Source organism: Diadema antillarum, unplaced genomic scaffold (genome assembly GCF_040938485.1).
Source record: "Diadema antillarum isolate AM-2024a unplaced genomic scaffold, OU_Dant_1.0 seq00000891_RagTag, whole genome shotgun sequence".
NCBI lineage: Eukaryota > Metazoa > Echinodermata > Echinoidea > Diadematoida > Diadematidae > Diadema > Diadema antillarum.
The window spans coordinates 1,536,078-1,542,479 of NW_027271755.1; the positions used below are offsets into that span (position 1 = coordinate 1,536,078).

Genomic DNA, 6,402 nt, shown 5'->3' on the forward strand with positions numbered 1-6,402 from the left:
AAAAAACGACAAATGACCCAAAGTCAAATCTGAGCAAAGAAAACTGACATTTATTTTCATCCTCCTCCTCAACAAAGGCCTTTGCGGGATTGAAAGAAACGGTTGAATCGCCGTATGACGTAGTAGATCTCATCTGCATTGTTCAGGATTGGTTGTACTTCAAGGGCTGTGAAGATTTAAATTTCATGCAACCTTCACGCATGTTGTGTTTTTGACGCTGTAGATTTTGACTTATGCAGGTAGTATATAACGCATAATAAAAATTTACAATCTGTTACAGTGGACTTAATGGAGTCACTAATCTGTACTCTCCCTGATTGTCACAAGTAACTCCAGTCGATCAGTTTTACTCAATTACATGTTTGTTTTACAAGAACCTTCGTGTAGGTTCCCCTACACGTGCACACACCAAATAGCGACAACAAACGAAGACAGTGATCGACGCGTTTTAACACATCCTGTCATATCTCAGCATGTTTCAGTCGGCATGCACATGCCAAACTACAGACAAGTGGGACGATAAGGGTTGTATCTCTAGAATAAGATCTTCACAATTGTTTATCCCAGTCGACGTCTTGTGCTTGTCTTCACTCATCTCCAAATTACAAGCTATTAGAACAAGTCATTTGAAGTCTTAGACGAAATATTGCGTGTTTTTTATTTTGTCGTAAAGGAAAACTGGCTCAGATTTCCTACATACAATAAGGAAGGAAACAAGAGTGAAAATGTTGTCTGATGTGTCCTTCACTCGTATTCATAGGAAGATGCAGTCGTTTATTCCTAATGTAAACAAGACGGCGTCATATATATGGACAGAACTGATGGACGAGTTTCACAACATATTCAATTCTTTAGACAACGAAAGACCTGTTGCATGTGTTGGCAACTCTCTAAGGAAAGACAGAAAATAAGAAAGGGGCTATAAAATGCAATGGACGCCTTGAGAATGTCTGACCTGGATAGCAAATAGAGTTTTACTATTTGTCCGGTCCAAGAACACACAGATAATCTGGTGGCTATAAAGCTGAAATGTAAAGAATGCCCACATCCATGTGCTGAATAACGTGATGATAAAAAAATAAGGCGGTGATCGAGAACGAATTGTGTAAAAGGAGAGAATAACGCAGCGCGGCAAATCGGGTAAGTGGCGCTTTAGTCAGAATGCAGTCATGTCTTTGGTAGACGTTGAAACCTGTGTGTCTGTGTTGCCTTGCATATTGCTTGCGTTCCTTGCATTTTTGGCTGTATACCTCACCACGCATGGAGCAAATGGAAGCAAAGTTGGAACACATAAAGGTAAAATCTTACCCGGACCCCGGGGATTCCCATTCTTTGATAGTATGTTATCCCTGGGAAGAGCACCCCTTCACATCACCGCGATGAAAATGGCAAATACGTACGGCAGCCTATTCCACATTTCGCCTCGGCAACCGACCAGTCGTCTTCCTTAACGGCTACAATGCTATCCACACGGCTCTCGTCAGACAGCCAGTGGTCTTTGCTGGACGTCCAGACCTCTTCTCCCTTAGCCTCTACAACTCGCTGACCCCAGGAAAATCTACAATTTTGTTCAGCTCATATGACGAGCGTTGGCGTCTTCATCGAAAGATCGCCGAGTCCTCCTTGCGCCATTTCACTGCTGGTAAGCAGGTATATAGTTCGTCTAGGCGGTTGTTTCTGATGAAGCAGGAGCACTTGTTCGACACATTACATCAAAGTACCTTGCGGAAGGAAAGATAAAATGCACAGAGACTACTCCTAGGCGGATGTGTGCGTCGCTATCAGACAAGATATTCGTTTGACGCTGGCGAACATCTTGTGTTGCTTCACGATGAGCGAACGTCATTCTTATAACGATGGCAACCTGCTGAAGCTCCCGAAGGCATCCGTCAACTTCTCGGAGGCGATGCAGAGTGGCAAATTGATAGATTTTATGCCGTGGCTTTCGCTATTCCTTCAGAAATCTACGAAAGATTTCGTTTCCTATGTCACCGAATTTCATGCATTCATCATGGGCATGGAAACACCAGGATCGGTACGAGCCTGGTTCCGAGAAACTGGAAAGAGTCTGTGTAACGGAAAACATGCTCCTCGGAACCGTTATCGAATTCGTCGGGGCTGGATTCGACACGGTCTCGGCAACGCTCGAATGGTGCATGATCTACATGGCGGCGCACCCTGATGTCCAGGCTTCAGTTCAGCCCGAGCTCGATTCCGTCGTGATCGACTCCCAACGTGGGACGACCGTAATCGCCTACCTCTCACCCGGTCGTGTCTGCTCGAAATTCAGCGCCATGCAACCGCTATCCCCTTCTCGATTCCCCACTGCACCACGAGCGACACCGTGCTTGATGATATGTTCATCCAGAAGGACACCACCGTGTTCGTCAACCTCTACTCTGCTCACTTTGACCCCACTGTCTGGGACAAGCCCGAGTCATTTCGACCACGTCGTTTCATTGCTTCAGATGGGGTAAAACCTCGACTCCGATCTGACCAATTATGTGATTCCGTTTGGTCTCGGTGGCAGACAATGTGTCGGTGCGGAGCTAGCTCAAATTGAGGTCTTCCTGTTTTTCTCTATCCTTCTCCACAAGTTCTCCTTCGGCAGTGATGTTGGTGATACCATAAACTTGGAACCGGATGGCATCTCAAGGAGGCCAAAAGAGTTCAAATTCCAGATGAAAGCCAGGGAGGCTGGCTGAAGGGTTTGACTGTTGAATACACCATAATAAATCTACCTGTCTTACCCTTAAAAATTCCAAGCAATTATTACTTACAGGATCTTATCAAACCTGCGACCATCATCCAACTTAAGATGAATGGATGTAGGTCGATTATTTTTTCAGACCTTGCAATGTGAGTATAGCAGTTATAAAGACAGTATGACGAGTATTTGAATCACTGAACTTGTCTATCACTGCGCCAGGGATCTGCGACATTCATAATCAGTGATAATACAGATGTGATTGATATAAAATTCGACAACATGATCATTGGGACTCCTTAAAACCACCGCAGAAATTTGACGTAACACTGGTGAAAGGGAAACTAGAACTAACACTGGAGCGTAAGTGGACAGGTCGTATACTCTAACGGAGTTAAAGGGTTGTTGACTTTTTGTAGATCAGAAACACTATCTGTTTTTGTAGCTCCGTAACGATTTGCCAATCATGAAAATCAAATGATTACATACGCATGGTTCACAATCATATGAAAAGAAAGAGGAACAACAAATCTGTAAATAGGTTCGTCCAATTCGCAATTTTTCCGAATAACTGCAAACTTTGCCATTTTTTCCGAACTGCGATTTGTTACCATGGCCTATACATTAGGCAAGTGAGGCGTAAGTCCACCTCAACAGTAAGCAGCTGTTAAACGTAGTAGGTATGTATGCACGGCTAACTTTTAAGCCCATTTTGTTGACATGAGTCAATAACGAAACCTTAATGGAAGAAAAAGATCTTTTTTTACAATAAAAAAGCTGTTTCGTTCCAGCAGTATATCTTAGGCCGATGTATTTATTCATTCAATTTACGAAAATTTGCTGTCAGTGTTCTATATTATATGCCAACGAAGATGACGAATTTATTCTAGAAATAACATAAAAATAATTCTATTTCGTATCATGTGAGGCAGTCAAAATAGCTAAATTGTGAATGAGAACGTAAAAGTTCAAATTCTATTTTCGCAGAATCACCAACAATCCGAAATTGTGCAATGCAATTTTACCAGTGGAGAAAAAAAACAAATTGTGAACTTCCAAATGACAAAATTCCAATCGCTAGTTGGTACTCGACTATGGAATGTGATATCATTACATTATTTTTCATCTCCATAAATATATATACTTAAGTATATATACGATTCATATATAAAACACAATTTCTGTAAATGTAAATACATTCACAATGCCTACGTTTTGGACAATTCTGTATTATACTAACAAACTAATGTGTTAAATGCCCTTACAAAATTGTATGATATCAATTAAACTTGGTATGGAAATTCACCGATGTTAAAGTTCACTTTCGTAGAAAGAGTAAAATGAGACATATAGTTTCACACAATTTTCTTAGATGAAGATATCAGACACAGTCAAATGAAAATTGATTGATGTAATGATGTCCCATTTGGCTACCCGCAAATATTCACTGATACTCCCTACTTTATTTTGTCTTGTTTTATTGGATTTTTTTTCCGCCTGAATTTAAGTAGAAAAAAACTTCTTAGCATCTAATGTTGTACTGACTTTGTAATGGGATGGCTGATGATTGCTTAATCTTAGGCAAAATGAATAACTTACTGTTTTTTTCTTTTTGCTCAAATAAATTCGAGAATTGACAGGCGTGGTGACATCATCACCATAACAAATTGTATCGGTTGTGACTGATAAGCATTTGGGCGCGAATTGTATATATATATACATATATATATATATATATATATATATATATATATGTATATATTTTCGGAATTCATTGAAACATTTTACGCTCTGTGTGCTTCAATGTTCTCTTCCTGTTACTGTCAATTTCAAAACAGGTTGTAGTTTCCCTATGAAGAGTGATATCGAAGATTCTTAACGTTTTGGGCAGACTCATCAATAAACTGCGCAGCCAGAATTTGCCTTTTGGAAACATAACTACTGCCTTGATAACTATGACACAGATCAGGTGGTCATTTATCGATAACCATAATTCAAGTGACATCAGTTATATTGACAAAGTAATAATACAGTGATAATAAAAGATAATCGTTTATGTCGAGGCTGATTGTAAGTGTTCCTATTATATTACGAAAATTGTGTATGATGTCTTCGAACCCCTGTGGGATACACATAGCTGTGGAAGATAATACTTTTGACTATCAAGAGCTAAACCTTAAGATGACATGCATTTTGCTTCAAAACAAAAATCGAATATGTGATTAAGCGCATCACATTCTAAATGGTCAATACGTTTCCTCAATTTCGTAAGTTCCAAAGCCATCCCCCCCCCCCCACAAAGAAAGTTAAAGAAAATGTGAGATAACATTTCCAGCTCATCATAACCAAAGTTCTCTGCACTCCCGCCAGTGTAATTAAAATTCTCTCCCCTGGGGCTCCGATGCACTTCCAGAAATCTCCAAATTTTAGCCACTACTTCCATCATTTTTGACAGCTTATACTCTATATGCGGCAGATTTTTTTTTTTCGTCTACCTGCTATTTTTTGCCCAAACAAAAGCTCAATCGACTTGCTGGTTTCCATAGGCAGAAACATGAATGATCATCATTATCTCGTTTTCAGAGAGTCCTCTCAAGTCATTGTGCTTGTTTGTTCGATGCTCTGACAGTCTGACAGTTTTATTATGATTACGTGTCACCCTATATAGGGTATTTCGAATGCGACAATCAATTTCAATTTTGTACAATTCATACTTATTTACCCTGCTGTAAAGAACACAGTGTCTAACTATGTGTTCACACTGTGTTCACAGAGTAGACTACATGAAAACGCTCGAATTTACCAGTGTGAAGATTATTTCACACTGTGGTGAGGTTTTTCACAGGGTATTCACATAAATGTCCTGTATCACACTGTGAATTGATGATTCACAATGTATTCACACTGTGAAAACGCTGGAATTTTTTTAACAGTGTGGATAGATTTCACACTGATGTGTTCACAATGTATTCACACTGTGTTTCATTGTTGTTGGTTTTTCACATTATGGGGCACTGTGTTCTTTCCAGCAGGGGTAATTACAAGGTATTTGACAGTAAGGTACCGGTAATCAACATTGCTGGTGATTAAAAATTAATAAGAAGGATGACGTACTATACACAATCAGAGGTGGATGAAAAACACGTGAAATGAAAAAGTTATTTGAAAAGGCACCAGCAAAGCTAAATGATCTCCAATTAGAGAAACTTAAGTTCGAAAATAAAACAGACAAACAAATAAATAAACGTACAAAAAACTCCATAAACAAACATGAAAAGTTTTTAAAAGTTTAAACTGTAAAATGGAGTTCAAAAAGATAACAGAAAACATTATACTACTGTTTAAAAAAATCAAAATTGAGACATCATTTTACAATTTTTGCTTAGTTAGTAGATGTCTGTGGGTTTATTGTATTAAATAGCTCATACATCTTAAATTGCGTTTTAAGTCGTTCAGTATAGTGTTTTTTATGTGTAATTCTCTTTCCCTTGTGTGTGTGTGCGTGTGTGTGTGAGCGAGCGAGCACATCATGCGCGTTTGTTCTAGTGCAAAAAAGTGATAAGATAATAGCCCCTTAGTTTGTTTTTAGCGCAGCTGTTAATAACACATAATGGTTCCCTAATGTCAATTGAATTCCAGTTCATATATGTACCAGGACGACAAATTCTATTAAAAACACAGAATTTTTCATTATT

General features: G+C 39.1%; 1 pseudogene; it reads left to right on the plus strand.

The window, feature by feature from the left end:
- Positions 1–1,169: 1,169 nt before the first annotated feature.
- LOC139740962 (cytochrome P450 1A1-like) lies at positions 1,170–2,705 on the plus strand (annotated as a pseudogene).
- Positions 2,706–6,402: the final 3,697 nt, after the last annotated feature.